This window comes from Malurus melanocephalus, unplaced genomic scaffold (genome assembly GCF_030028575.1).
Source record: "Malurus melanocephalus ecotype Western Australia unplaced genomic scaffold, MMel_1.1 scaffold_233, whole genome shotgun sequence".
NCBI classification, from domain to species: domain Eukaryota; kingdom Metazoa; phylum Chordata; class Aves; order Passeriformes; family Maluridae; genus Malurus; species Malurus melanocephalus.
Window position 1 is genome coordinate 662393 of NW_026623465.1, and position 15359 is coordinate 677751.

Consider the following 15359-nt stretch of genomic DNA (forward strand, 5'->3'; position numbering starts at 1 on the left):
GGGGCAATATGGGGAGGAGCTGGGGAGTAGCAGGATGGGAAATTGTCACTAGGAGGAAATGTCTGCGTTCTGTTCATCTCCATGGGATTAAGGAATAGTATCCAGTGAAAGGGTTAATAGGAAGAGCCATATCTGTTTTTCTCTCTGAATGTTTTCCACACTTTGGGAGCAAGTTGGGTTGCTGACTAATGACAGTTCTCTTTGTGGCTGCCCCAGGGCATTGCAGGAATAGGTCCTGRTAGAATTTCTGTGGGGACCAGTTCAAGCTCCCCCAGGAAAAAGAAATAGCACTCCAGAAATTTCTTGCAGTGGTCTGGCTTAGGCTGAGCTCAGCAGAGTCAAGGATGCTCAGCCAGAGGAGCTCAGCCTCCATGCCTGGCTGCTCCATTGCCTTGTGTGGGTCCTAGTGTTAAGGACTGTGCTGTGTCTGGGCTGCAGATGTTTTCCTTTCCTGAATGACACAACTGGGAGCCTTCCTGGGGAACATTATTGAAGCCTGGAAGATGAGGAGTTGGCTGAGAGACCTGATGGGGAAACAGTTTTTTTTCAAGGTACTCCATGGATGGCTGGACCATGGCCAGCCAGAGGTCCTGTTGTGCTCTCAGGGTTTAAGGRTATCTCATCAGGGGGTCTCTAATGAGTAAATAATAAGCCAAAAGATGAGAAACAAAGGCACAGAGGTGAGGAGCCAACTTTCCCAGTGAAGGATTKGCATCAGTAAGATGCAACAAGGGCCTGTAAAAACCAAAGCTGTTGAATGTGTCTGTTAATGAAAAAAGAGTACTGTGGCAGACAACGTATTCTGTTGACCATTCAGAGTAGCAAAACCCAAAAGCTACACTGAATAGCTGTAGGAAGTCCTTGCAGTGTGGAGTGCTGGGGTTGTGACATATGATGCTGAGAAAAGCAAAGCAATCCATCTCAAAATGGGATAATGTCACAAGGGAGAGATATCTCAGAAGTGCARTGAACTGTGCTGTGAGAGCAAGGCTTGATTTTGACTATGGTCAAAAAAAACCCAAACAGTCACCCTCTAGAAAAAAGCTAAGAACAAACTGGATAAATCCATTGTATGAATCTACAGTGAACAAAAGCATCTCTGGGTTTGGGGGGCAATAGAGTAATGCAAGGAAAATCCATTGAGTGCTTTTAAATATCAATAAGCAGTATCTTGTTGAGAAAATCCCACATYTGTAAAGAGCTGGAGCCTGGGAAAGCATTAGTAATGTAACAGTTACATGCTACTTAGCTACATGGCTGGTTCTGGAATACTCTTCCCTTGGTCCTACTATTAAGTATCACAGAAAACAGCACAACAGGACAGGATGAAGCTTGATCCAACAACAGTTAGTGGTTGTGATTCTTCTGCCTTTCCAAAACAGTGGTGTCCTGGAACAAGGTGTGTGGCACACTGTGTGTGTGAAGAATTTTTGTGGAGATACTGTGCTCTCCTAGTAAAGAGAACTGCTGAAGTGCATGGCTGGAGGAGAAGACTCTTGAGACTTTTGTACATCTGATGTCAAATGGCTATTGCAAACAGACAACCCAAGTAATGAGAAGATAGATCTTTGTCAGATGACCAACAGAAACATCTTGTTCTTCACCAGCAACAGTCACCTTGAAATGGACAGAATCCTTAGGTGATGGGAAGCCATTGCCTGGGTCAACAGATCCACCTCTTTTTTCCTCTGAGGAACATTTAGGCAGGAAACCAACTCTGAAAGGATTTGCTTTCTTCAACCTGTCCTCTCCCATCACTCCTTAAGTACGGTGCTTATGGTGAAGGAGARCTGGATGATGTGGAAGCTGGATGGGTTAGGCACACTCATCCTGCCCTCAAAGCCCTTGTGTGCTACTTTAACCCACACCACAGTGGGGCGAGACACTGTGTGGGAGTGTGAGACAGTTCCTAATGTTCCTGTTGATCRAATGGCCCACTGAGTCTCCTGATCTGCTGTGGTGATAAGTCCTAACAAGGACTCTCTCTTAATCCTCATTATCCTCTGTTGGTGCTTCCTGCCCACATACACTAGATATTTCCTATCAACAGGGAGTAACCTCTGTGGAAGATAGGATCAGATTCCCAGGAGCTAGGCTGTAGTAAGAGTGAAGAAAGAATGAGGAAACTGTCCTAATTTGAGGCTAATCTTTTAAATACAGGGCTGGATACAGACAATAGAAAGAGAAATGCCAGGGAGCTTTAGCATTTAATTAGGAAAGGATCATCTTTTTCCAGGAGTAACCTGAATTGTAACTTATGATGTGGTGAAGTTGCTGTTTGATGTCAGCTTCAGCAGAGGGAAAGACAGATTCTTCTTTGTGTCACCAGAGGAGGAGTAGCCTGAGAAAAAAAAAACAAGGGAAAGGTGTTTTTAAAAGCAATTTTTTGTCATTTGTGTACTGAGTCAAGCTGCAGTGAATGGATGGAGTGTTTAATTTCACAGTTTTTATTTGAATAAGACAAAAAATAAGGAGAAGAAAAGGGCAGACATGCTAATATACCCATTTGGTATTTAAAATTTCATGGCATTGCTGAAAATGCAGAAACCCATAGATCTTTTTTTTTAGTGTAAGTGGATTTTTGGGGTGTTTCTTTCCCGTACCTAGACCCATAACTGGAGCCTGGACCAGYCAGAAGCTTGGCCTGTCCCTCATGCTCACCTTTTATGTGGGCTGGGTGGAGTGTGCTGAAGCTGTTTATAGTGGGGAGTTTTCTAGACAGTTCCTTTTATGAACCTTTTTAGACAACTTGTTAAACTGAAGAGCTGCCTGCTGCCTGTCCTGTCCACATCATGGCATCAAGCACAGAGCCTGTGATGCCTCTGTGCGTTTCATTAGCAAACAGGGTGAGAGCAAGTGCCTGTTTCTGAGAAGTGAATTGCCTGTGTGTGGGTGTGAGGGTCCCTAACTGCATATTCATGCACAGCAGGTGTTCAAGCATGATCCCACAGCCATATGAATGACTATAATGCAACAAGGTGTGGACACTGGTTGCTCATCCCCACCCTGAAGGTGGTGTTGCAAGTTCCTGAAAAATGCCGTCATGTCCCTGCAGGTTTGGACTCGTTTGGCTTTTCACTCTCTGTGTCCTGCTCACAGGTGTGTGGTGATGTTGGTGTTTTATTTGGCCAGCTCTGGGCTGATCACTGCTTCTTCCCTCAGAAGCTTTGCAGGCCTAGCCTTGGACCAGGCTTGTGAAGCTACAGTGATGTACAAACTCCTGCTGCTTTCTAGAAACTTCCAGTCCCCTTTGGATAGTTCAGCTTGGACAGAAGATCTTGCAAAGCTTGGCCTAAGACAGGTGATACAGTAGTTCCCTGTCCCATGCTTCTTCTATTAATAAGGACAAGGCTTTTTAACTACTYATATGCCACTTGTATCATAATTTCCACTTCCTATTGTTTCTGGCCCTCCCAGGATAATTGATTTTTGCCTGAAAGTCAGTTGAAGGATCACATTCTGCCATGTGAACTCCCATTCCTTCCCCAGGTGGCTGGCTCTGTTGTTTTCTCTTCACCATGGCAGGTTATGTCATCCAAGGCTTCTGCTTCATTGCAGACAGTGCACAGTTTGATTCTGAAGGCTGGTTTGGTTTTCTTTTTTGGGCTCTGTTTAAGATAAACKCTGTCAGGGAGCAGGGCTGGCTCAGGGGACATGTACAGTGGTGTGGACACAGCAGATCCTCTTTGTGCTAAGTTTCCTTTCATAAAAGTTACTAAGTAGTGCCTACAGGTAGTTGATACAGCTGGATAGTGAGCAGAGTATAATTGCTTCTGCTRTCTTCTGGGCTGCACTTCCAGCAAGTCACGACACCTGGTAACGTGCTTGTAACATCTATTAACCTTTTAATTAAATAAGTGCTGCTTTAAGCTTGCCTGGTTGCCAGTCAGGTCTGGAAACATCAACTGTGGCTCTCCATGGTCACTGCTGAAATGCTGTTCCTGGCTACTGAGTTCACTGCATCTTGCTGTCACTCCTTGTCAGGTGCTSTACTCCTCACAGCTCAAAGCCTGCCCTTGTCTGTTGGTTTTCTTCCTGAGTTYGTCTGCAGTGTGGATGCTGGAATGTTGATGCTTTGGTGGCCTGGTGATGTGTGGTATTTCTCCCCTTAGAGGTGACAGATACCCTGCAGTAAAGAGCTTCGAGGCTAAATAGATCAGCATTCCTGCAGAGGTCTGAGTCACCTGGTGTGGCGCRGGAGTTTGGGAAGGTGGAAGAATTGGAGTGAGAGCTGAGGCTTGCTGCAGAAAGAAGATTCAAGAATCCTTGTTCTGGGGCAGCCCTGGTAAATGCTCTTCACAGCACTGGAAGGAACTGGTGTTCAGTGAGCAGGGCGGGGTGGATGCTCTGTGCCAAACTCTCACTTGTCTCCTTTCTCCTTAGGGCATTCTTCATTCACTAAACTTGCTACTAATGCAGCTTTGGTGGAAGTAATCAGTTTCCTGAAAGTGGWGGCTTTTCCTGGATGAGCACCTAGTGTTGGGGCATGAGTGAATTGCTGTATTTGGAAGAGCAGAGTGGGAAAAGTGGGGTGTTTTGCTGTGTGCTCCATTACCCGTGACCGTGGACAAGAATACAAAGCAACRAATAACACCAAAAAGTAGAGAGCCACTTTCAATTGCCTGCATTCAGATGCTCCYAGTGAGCAGAGCAAAACTTTGAATGGAGACCACAGCCTGTCTCCAGTCTGTCTGTCTTCCTTCTTCTTGGCTCTAAACAGGAMTTCAGGTGCATGGCTCCAGAATAAGCAGTGAGAGATAGTTTAGGGTGGGCACCATCTTTGCCTTCCACTATCTCTAGTGCCTCAGTTAGCAGGGACGTGAGCCTGGGTAGCACCCCTGTGGCACAGCTGTCAGAAAAATAAGCTGGCAATCTTGACTCCTTATTTATATTTTTGTGAAGGTTTTTATCATGTTTCCTGCAGACACGGATGGAGAGGAACGGGTGGTTCTGCTGTTGGCGCGCCTTTCTGATAAAGGCCAATGGCTTTTCACAAGCTCTTGAGTTGCTGTTGGGTCTCAGTATATCCCCTTCTGCTGTTTCATGTCACTGCTTCTCCTGTGCCTGCTGGAAAACAGGTGTCTTTCGTGCAAAAGATTTTCAAGAAGCTGCTTAGCCTGTTTACTTTTCATCTTTATAATCCTCATTCTGTTTTTTTTCCTGTTTTGTTTTTCCTTTGCCCCATAAATCTCTTGTTTACCTCCCCCAGGTAGAGAAAATTTACAGGAATCTGTAATTTGTTAATTGAAATTGCTTCTTGCTGTGCATGTAAAGAAAAAAAGCAAACTACAACTGCAAAACAATGAAAGCATAAACAGGAAAACATATCCAAAAAAGCTTCATTTTGGAGACATAGTCCCTTAAGAATGCAAAACCTTCTAGGCCTGGAAGGTCTGTGAGTCAAGTATCAATTGATGTGATGTACCAGAAAAGGAAATGTTTAACTGTTTTATTTATGTCCAGTAAATCTCAATGAAGCCTTCAGGGAACAAAACAACTCAGGAGGATTCAAAGGAAAACAGCTTGCAGGGCTTCCGGCTGTGTATGCACTACTTTAAATTTGAGAGCTTCATGGGAATGTTAATAGTTTATTCTCAGCAGTGTCACAGGAATGAGTCTGTAATTTGGAAACCTTTGCATGACTTTTAATTTTAAAGTAAAAGAKAATTCTGGCCTAGATTTTAAAAAGTGACTATGGAAGGTTCCCCCAAACCAGCGGTTAGGTAGCTCATAAACACTGTCTAGAAAAGCAAATCCCTTAAGGCTCTCTGCAACTGGAATCCAAATTTGTGATTTATGTGGTCTTATGTTCGGAAGTCACCATGTGATTTAGGCAACCAAAACTTGGTGAATTATCTATTAGCTGAAATATATTTAAACTGAGTAATTGAACACAATGTGTAGAGTCATCTAAAACACTGAAGTGTGTTCATGGCTTCTCTGTTAAGTGATCAAGGAACTTAAACCACTTGATAAGCATTTAGCTCCAAAGTGCACACCTAGCTCTAGTGTCCCGCTGCAAAGCAGCAAAATGTTCAGTTGAGCTCGGTATTGATAGTTTGTGATGATCAGATCTACTTCTATTGTTTTACTTGGGAAAGATGCGAGAAGTYCTTGGAGAATCTTATTTATTTTTTTAACCCCTTCTGGCAGGATGTCAGGAGGTCAGAGCCAGGCAGTTATCCCCTCTGCAGCTGGTCAGTCAATGAATTTCTTTGGTTGGAAGTTTGGAGGGGTCTTTGTCTCTGCTGCATTGGGACTGCCAGGCAGTACAGCACTTTTCATCTTTGCAACTTGAATTAGGGCAAAGGAAGAACAAACTGTCCCTATGAGCTGTTTCAACCAACTCCCTGTTTCTATCAACTGCCAACCATGATTTTATGTTTAATTATTTGCATTACATCACTAGTCCTGTGCTAGGTGTTGTACATGGCTAATGTTGCAAAGCCTACCCCAGGTTTGGACACTATATGGGCAAATGTGCAAAAGTGTTTGAAGTGCTTAAGGAGGGGAAACTAGCAWAACCTCCCCTACCTTCTCCCCTTGGAATAGTAAGATATTTAATATGTTAATTTAGCTTACTTATTAAAATGGAATACTCTTTTTCAGAAGTAAAACCTGCACAGGTTAGAAACTCCTTTATGCTTCGTGTACTGTATGTCTGAGCAGGGCATTTCTGAGGAAGACACTGTCAGAGATCCACTGAGCTATTCCCACTGGTACAAACCCAGGCTGGGCACTGGGGCAATTTTCAGAAACCTTGGGCAAAGCACAATCCATCAGTTATTGATTCTACAGAGCATAAAAGTCAAAGTATCTCTTCYGAAGGTGCCTGGTTTAGAGGCATGGGATCGCCCCCATCCCAGAGCCCGTGGTGAAGGCTGGCTACTTGTTATTGCCCCAAAGTAATTTCTGCATCCTCACAGCCTGTGCGTGTACACATATTTCCGCTTGCTTTTTTTTATCATCTTCTCCTTGCTGAGCTTCCCTTTAGACTGTTGATAAAGTGTATTGCTTAATATGGGCGAGGGTGTTGGTTTTGGAGGGTCTGGCAAGGTTCCCTGCAGAGGAGCTATCACAGTGTGGGCTCTTGGTCTATCAGCCAGGCAGTGGAGCCCAGGCAGGTCCCTCCCAGCAGGAGTGTGCCTGGAGTTGCTATGCTGGGGATGAAACTGGGAAAGGATGTTCTGTGTATTGGTAGTAAACCTCTGAGCAAAGGGGGATAGGAAAGGGGCTGGGCAGTGCTGGTGGCAGGGGAGGGTCAGCCTGGCACACAGAGCCCCTGTGCTACACTCACCAAGTCTGTTCTGAGAGACTGAAGAAGAAAATAATATCTTCTCTGGCCTGTGTTGGTGCCTCTGCCCTGCTCTAGTGCAGGGCTGTGTGTGTAGTGTCTGTGAGGCAGAGCAGGGCAAGGCAGCTTGCAAACAAAAAATGCTTTGTTCTTTCTCAGTCTTGTAGACAGAGTTGAGCCCAGTTCACCWGAATCAAACCTGCCTTAACCTGGTAGAAGTGAGGTCAGGAACTGGAGCTGGAATGTATCCTGATATTCCATGGCTAACTATACACTGGGAAACCCAGGAGCTGATGGTGCTTCACTGCTCTGTAAGGAGATGCCCTTTACCCCTCTCTGGAGTTGTTGAGTCTGTCTGCATTGAAAAATGCTCTGCCTCCGGAAGAGGAAATGCGGGCCCTGCTTCTCTGAGATGTTGTAGGGTGGCCAAACATCCTCAGCAGATAGAGATCATGTAATTCAGGTGGACCACTAAACTTTTAGGCAGCAATTAGGACTTATGCAGTAATTCTGAGTCAACTAATGCAGCTGGGTGTTGCCTTGGCATACTTCCGATGGCAAATCCTTCCTGTGTAGGCATGATATTCTTACATTCTCTGATGGCCTCTCAAATGCTCCACTTGGAAACCTGATCAAAAAAAACCTGTGGTGATGCCAAAGGGAGATGTYGCATTAAATTCCTCATTTTTCCTTTGGTTCTCTAAACCTGCAGATGATCCCAGGCAATTTCTTTGATGCCTTCTTCTCCCATGGATGAAGTAATTATGACTTCTGTGCAGCAGGCTAATAGCTCTGAAGGCTTTAGTCAGCCWGATTAACAACCACTGTGTTTTAATAAAAAATGTTCTGGTAAATCTTTCTGAATTGCAGCCCTAATTACTCTGCAGCCTGATGTGCAGCAATTGCAAAGGTAATAGGATCACCTGAATCCAGTTAATGAATCCTCTGTTATGGCTTGCTGTGACTCACAAGATGTGTAGTATTTCTTCTGGTCTCCCCTGYCCTGCTCCATTCTCTGGTGAATATTTATGCTCTGTATGGCTATGGCTGAAGGTAAGGGGGTGTGTGCACCTAGACTCTGAATGAATTAACTTAAATATATGTGCATCCTTCCTCTGATTATTTCAAGGGACTTGTAAGGATCAAGAGCCTGGGCTTTTTGCTTTGGTCTCAAGRTGAGTTCATTCCAGAAGTCACCAATAACTGCTGTTGCCTGGTAGTTCTTTTCAGGCTTCTTTTGATGAGAAATCTGTTCAACCCTGTTCTCTGCCTCCCCAACAGTAGTTTGCATCTAGAGAGCAGAGAGTTAGGAGACTTCCTCCTTGCTGCTAGAATTTAAAGGTTGTTTGTCCTGAATCAGGGGAAAATAAAAAACAGTAAAATGAAAGTATTTTTTTATCGGAACACTTTTCCTTTAGGTTTCAGCCTTTTGCATGTAAACATATTTTTGCTCCCTGGCTGTCTCCACTCTCCCTTCAAAAGGAGAAATACATATTAACCCCAAATCCAAGATGTTGCATCTTTTACAAGGTTGTAAGCTGGTGATTACTTTTGGAAAGCTTTGGAGAGGGACTCTGGGCAAGCAACACAGACCGACWGGTGCTATAGGTTTTAGGGTGCCTTTTGATTTTAGAGGTAATTTAGGGCTATAGGGGATTTAGGGCTTCTGGCAGACTTGTGTCAAATGTTCAGCCTCAGTCAGGGATAAACAAGGATTGATTTGAAAGTTGTTTTTCAAAATTTCCCTCCTTGCTCACTTGTTCTAAATGTAATGTGCTTCTTACACAGATTTATAGGTTTAACTCCTTTTTTAGGTACACTATAAAGTATTCCTCTAACCAGTTACAGTACCTTGTAACTACCATAATAGTAAGGAAGCCTGTCTGAYGAATTTAGTGGCAGGAAGCAAAGTCAGCATCTAAAGGATGTAATAAAGAGATTCAGGTGGGTAGGACACAGCAACGTGCCAGAGGAAAGACTTGACACCAGTTACATTCCTGGTCCCGTAGCTCCAGTGCTGTCCTTTACTGGGCATAATCCAATGAACCATTTGTCTGAACTCTCATGGTGTCGGGGCTTGTGTTAAAGTCTGGGTGTGAAGCCTGGGACTGGCTGTCCCCCAGCTGTGGGGATATTCCTGTAGAAGGGATGATGCATGAAGCAAATCTTTCTCTTTTCTGCTGCTCACACCACAGATGCTTTCATAATGGGTCAAGCTTAAAAACACCAGCTCAATATAGGGGTTTTAATGGAGGATATTGGACAGGGGATTAGCTTCATTAAATTTCTCTCTAGGAGCTTGAAGCCCTTGGGTAGGTGTGAAAAATGCTAAATGATTCAAGTTTTGCAGCAGAGAGACATGAATGAAGTTACTAATGAACTGTACAAATATTTATTGCATGTTGGCCACAGATTTCAGGTCAGCCCTTTACAGCTGGGGGCAGAGAATGACAATATTTTTTTTCTTTTAAGCAGAGTTTAGAGCAAAGAAAAATAAAAGGCTTGGATGATATTTGGAAGGAGGAACAAACCCAAGCCCAGCAAATTTGCTTGTAAACGATAAGGAAGGCAAGAGAGCAGAGGTGGTGCTGGAGGGTTTTGTGTTGTTTCCCTGAGCACAAGAAGTGCAATATTAGCCCTGTGATGGCTCCTGCGTGGCTGGGACATGCAAATTGTGTGAATGATGGGCTGAATGAGAGAGGAAAGGAGTGCAGTTTAAACGAGATTTTTAAATATTATGGTGTCAGACTCCTGTGTATCTGGCTCTCCCCTGAAAGTTCAGAGCCTTTGAAGGCTCCTTTCATTTAAATTTATCCTCTGTGCTTGTGCTGGGCTCAGTAATTGGGAAAGGATTAGGAATGTAGGAGCTGTAGCATGGTTAGATACCAGTTTTGATTGCCTGTGGTGGTTTTTTTGGTTGCTATTTTTGTTTGGTTTTCCTCTTTATGGAATAAATTGGTAATGTGTGGTTGGACCCAGCTTGACTCTGAGCTGCTGGATGCTTTGGCAGTGACATTAGCTTGGTGGCTTGGGGAGAGGGGGGATGCTTGCACTCCTTGCCTCCCAGAGGTCAGAGAGGTTTTCTCATACTGGGTGGGAGGAAGTCACTTTTCACTTCCTCCTCAGACAGAGCAGAGGTCTGCTGTCTAGCTTACATTTCCCTTAGTCCTGCTGATAAATATTTGTAATTTTGATGTTTTGGACGCTGAGTGCTGGAAGATCAAAACTTACACTTGTTGGCTTTTGTGGAGAGAGAGAACTGGCTGCTTCCCACATGTCATCTGTGGGATTGCTTCACATGGCTGCTCTGTGCTTGGGCAGTGCCCTGCCCTTCCTTGCGGGCTCTCCAGACAGAAGCTGGGCAGGAAGCAGCATGGCTGTGTGCTGGGCAGAAGCAGGACCTGGGGACCAGCAGGGATGGAGTTCATTCCTGGCTTCAGGGTGATGACCAGACATGACAGACCATGGAGAGCAGCATGTGCTGGCAGCCTCTGTCCTCCTGTCACATTCCAATGGCAAACCAGATCCCGCCTAACCCACGCTGCCAGAGCTGAGTCTCTCCCACTTGACTCCAGCTTGAAGCAAGGCTGGAGGGGGAGCTGTCACAGTGGAGCTCCAAGCTCACTCTCTCTGTACTGAATGTGGGAGTTTTTGGCATGTCCTTGAGTGGGACAAAGATTTAAAATCCTTACCCTAACCTATGGGGAAAGTATTCAGGAGGCTTTCATCTTTGGAAAATGCACTGGGTTCTCTGGATGAAAGAGCTATTATTTACCTATCAACAACATAATCCCCCTCCCTCCTACAGATTGCAGGCAAGCTCCCGGGGCAAACGGCAGTGTAATTAAGAACAAATATTTACTATGAAGGACCAGTTGAGGCCTGGCTGGGCAAGGAGCCATGAGCCTTGTCTCAACTTGCCTTCTGTTTGTTCCCCTTTGAAAGCAAAGAGTCAAAGTATTTTGTCAGAGGAGTGTTTGTGAGGCACAAGATGGTGGGTTGGGCTTCTGAAATAGCCAGGAGCTATCAGACAGTTTGTTCCAAGCCTAGGAAATCCCCCACAAGAAGAGTTCCTTGCATCCAGAGGCACTTAACTTTGCTGTTATGGATGGCTCTTAGGTAGATCTGCAAGAGTGGGTTGGTCTGGGGACTGCATCTGGTGCCATGTTACAAGCAAGTCTGTGGAAATACTTGTCTGCTCTAAAATCTCAAATAAATTCAGTCTTTGTTTGCATCTACTTTCTCTTCTGATTTCTGTTGCAATTCAAGGGTTTGCTTCCCAGGACTCAAGACCTGGTGTGTGGATGCAAGGGAGTGTGGCTGCTGGAGAAAGCATGACCTTACAAAATTGCTGGGACTGTTTCACAGCTCAGACTCACAGCCTACTCACCTGCCTTCTGCCACTCTGATCAACAGCAAGGAGGGGTGACAGGGTTCTTGCTCATCTCCTGGCAAGGCTTGGTAAGCTGAAATTTAATAAATAAGTAAATTGTGAGTAAYAGAAACAATTGCAAGGATGTGGTGTGTGGTTCAACCAGCTATCACTGCTGTGGTAATGCAACAAGGCATGTGATTAGGCTGGGAAATTGCTGCAGCAATACCAAGATTTACAGCATGAGTCCCACAGAAGGAATAGTCATGGGAGACACACACACTCAGAGCTTGCAAAAGGACTAAGCAAAGTGTCTGAACAAGGCCACTACCATCTTCTAGAGTGCTAAGGAAGCCATGGAAGTAACTGAAGAGGTTACTTCAGTTACTTACCCAGCACCATGCTGGTACATGTGTGTGCTTTAAAACAGTTACAACTTGTCAGAGTTTTTGAGGAATATGTCACCAGCTGGGCTGATTAAAAAGGTCTTTTTAGGTTTGTTCCTCTTTGTTGTAAGGGTGGTCATGTATTGTCAGCCGTGTAACGTCTGAAACCTGGGTTCACAGATGCCTGTGCTGCTGGGCTGAGCCCAACATTCCTGGAGCTCAGATCTGTGAGAACTGCTTTGTGTATTAAGTATCTGATTTGGGTCTTTAAAATGAAATCCATTGCTCCCAGAGAGGAAAATTTATGTGAGGTTTTACTCTGAATGACATATCTCCTTTTGTTTGGGAGCTTGGACACAGCATCAGGGAAAAGACAGAGGTTATCCAGTACGCAGGGTCTGGAGGCCTGGGGGGAGGAAAGCTCTCAGCCTTGGGCTAGGAAGCCACAGAAGATCAAAGAAATGAGCTAGAGAAGCTCTTAAGAAGGCAAGAACAGCTTCAGCAGTGCTATTTGCTGTGGCTTTTATCAGTGCCCACCTCCTGCTTTGGCCCTTGGTACGTGTGGGGAGGAAGCAGCTGYGCCACCACTGCAAGCTCAAGTGCAGTGACCAGTGTGTTAATGCTGGCAAACCCCAACTGAACTCAAAGYTTGAGCAGAGCAAAACTTGCTTGCTGTTTTTCCCATTAAACCCATACCATCCTGGCTCATGAATGTGTGCGTTTATTGGCTTCACCGTCCAAAAGAAATGCCAGAAAAGCTGTCGGGTCTCTGATTTGGCTTCAACAAAGGTGTTGTCCATTCCAGTGTGTCTCGTGCATATGGGCTGTAGGAGGAGAGCCCTGCTTTTGTCATTGTTGTCAGTGAGCCAGACATCTAGTGTCCCTCTGCCAAGCCTGTTCTGCTGTTCAAGAGTTCTACTTTAAAGTAAGGTTGATTTTTAAAGCTGCCTGGAGTACGTGCGGGGCTTTCTGAAAGAGAAGTAGGCCTTTCTGAAGTTTTGGTCAGGGAAAATATAGGTTGGTTCTTTGGGGGAATGATTCCTACCTTGTTTTGTTGATTCCCACTACTGCTGTTCTTTCATTATCACATTTGCTCATCAGCAGGTTGAGGGATGCATGTCTTTGGAGTACTGTGTCCTGAAAAGGTGAATGCTTGCAAGAATTCCTTGGATGAGACCTTGTTCACCTTGGCTAGTAGAGGATTCTGAAGCCAGATAGGCTGCTAAACAGAGGTTGTGCAGAGATCTGCATCATCTTAGTGTAGCAAACCATAGTCAGGACTAGGGAGACTATCTTTTAAAACTGTGTTTGGAGTTTTGTATCACRGACAAGTCTGTGCCTGGTTCTATGCATACACTTGAGAACTTCCTCATTTCTTTAAATTTACCATGTTAAAGAGGGGGTTGCTGAAATACTTCCTACTTTTTCTATTCCCCAATAGTTTAGAGACAAGTTTAATAATTATCATTTGAAAATGACCTGAGGAAAGAACTCAAGATATTCTTTTCTGTCTGACATTACTAAGAGACTTTCACACCTCATCTCCAGGCACTGCCAGTTTTGTTATATCTTTAGTGATAGTTATCAAACAAATAGAGTTGGTATTTCCTAGCACTGCAAATGCTCACAGGACCTTGATGTGAAGCATCTGAAAGGAACCTGAAAAGACTCTGGAGAGGTAAGTGGATCCCTGGAGAGGCAAGTGGGAAGAGCAGGTTATTGTGGCCTGCACATTCCTACAGCAAGCTGGTGAGGAAGAGTTAACTCACTTCTGTCTGAGCTGAGACTAGGAGTAGAGGTTGATTGACTGAATGTTGGAAATCTTCTCTTCATGCCAGGTGTAACAAGGATCATCTGGTAAAAATGTATGTCTGCCTGAGACAGATCTGTCTTAGACATGCATTAGCACGAATGGAGTTTGCTGTCTGCTGGAGGAGCCAGGTCCCCAGTTGAGCAAAGCCTAACGGAAATTGGATCCAGTCCAGAATGTCTGGATGGCATATGATATTTACTGAAATATGGCATTGCYTGTGTAAGCAGCACACCCTTCTCCCTCACTCTGGAAACCATCTGGGCTTCATGTGTGAGCGGTTGAAAACCRGAGCATGAGAGCATCTGATGCTGTATGGCTCTTGTGATGTGTTTCCCACTCCGGCCCCCCTGCCTGGGTGTCCCAGCATTTGCAAGCATGGGAGTCTAAGCCATGTTCCAATATCCTCTTAACAACCCACTATGGGTTTTCTTCCCTTGCTCTGCAGTGGTTGTAAATGGGATAAGGTTGTATGAGGAGTTTGTACAGGGCTTTACTGACAGAGTAGGAAAGCAAACTCTCTTGCCTAGGCCAGGGTACAATCATTTTGCTGGCCAAACCTTTCATTTCTATCTGGGTCCACAGCCAGTAGCTTTATTGACTGTACTGATTTTTATACAAGCTGGAGACAAAGCTCCTGGGAACAAGAAGGGATTATTTGGCATGTCTCTGTACTTGCATAGCAAGTGTTTTTTCCAAATGCAGCTGAGCACCCTTAGCAGTGACTTGGGACTGGGCTGAGCCCCCTGTCCTTGACATAGCCAGGCTAAGAAATTATTTGTCCAATTGCTGTGTTGAAAGGGCAGGAGGGGATAGGGGAGTACAAAAAAATKGTCCCCTGCCTGCTTGATATAATGCAGGGTTAGCAGTGCTTTTCTGTAGTTTTTGGGAGCRGATTTAGTTAAAGGTAGGATTTCTGGGGTGGGGTTCGGGTTTCCTCTGCTGTTTTCAAGGCTTTCCTTGTAGCTTCCTCTCTGTCTGTGTATGCACACTCTGTGGGTTTTGTTTCTTAGAGGGAGCATCATATGACAGCCACAGCATCTCTGATCTTTCTGGCAGACTGATCCCTCTTCCTTCCTGAGCTTGATAAACAGTCCAAGAAACTGTGCTTGTGTGTGAGTGCATGTATATCTTTCAGAGACCACAGCTTGCTTCTCCATTCTTGGTGTGGTTTTTCTATCCTTCCGTCAGAGTTTCTGGTGCTTCTCTGTTTTGCTTTCCCATCTCCCCTCCTGCTGTGGTTTATCTGCTGCTGCCTGACTTGAATATGGGGGTGATACTGTGACCAGTCCTTTTCTGAGAACTCTGACTTGTGCTCCCCAGGTTCGCGCCCTGATGGAACACGGTTTCTGAGGTGCTAGTCAGGGTTTCAGGCCCTGTTGGCAAAACTTTGCAGTGCTTTCTGAACTCAGCCTGCTCATGTAGTGCTGGCAGTTTCTTCCTGCAAAATGGTTGCTGCRGCTTGCAGGTTACCCAGATGCCCAGTGCAGGCAGATG

The 15359-nt window shown here is 45.0% G+C and overlaps 1 long non-coding RNA gene across 1 annotated transcript in view; it reads right to left on the reverse strand.

Moving 5' to 3' along the window:
• Positions 1 to 2038: 2038 nt before the first annotated feature.
• Positions 2039 to 15359, reverse strand: part of LOC130578590 (uncharacterized) — a 66795-nt gene continuing 53474 nt past the window's right edge. The window contains exons 3-4 of the long non-coding RNA XR_008965900.1: positions 11685 to 11760; positions 2039 to 2341 (exon numbers count right to left, since the gene is read on the reverse strand). This is a non-coding gene — a long non-coding RNA (uncharacterized LOC130578590). The remainder of the gene's footprint in view (positions 2342 to 11684; positions 11761 to 15359) is intronic.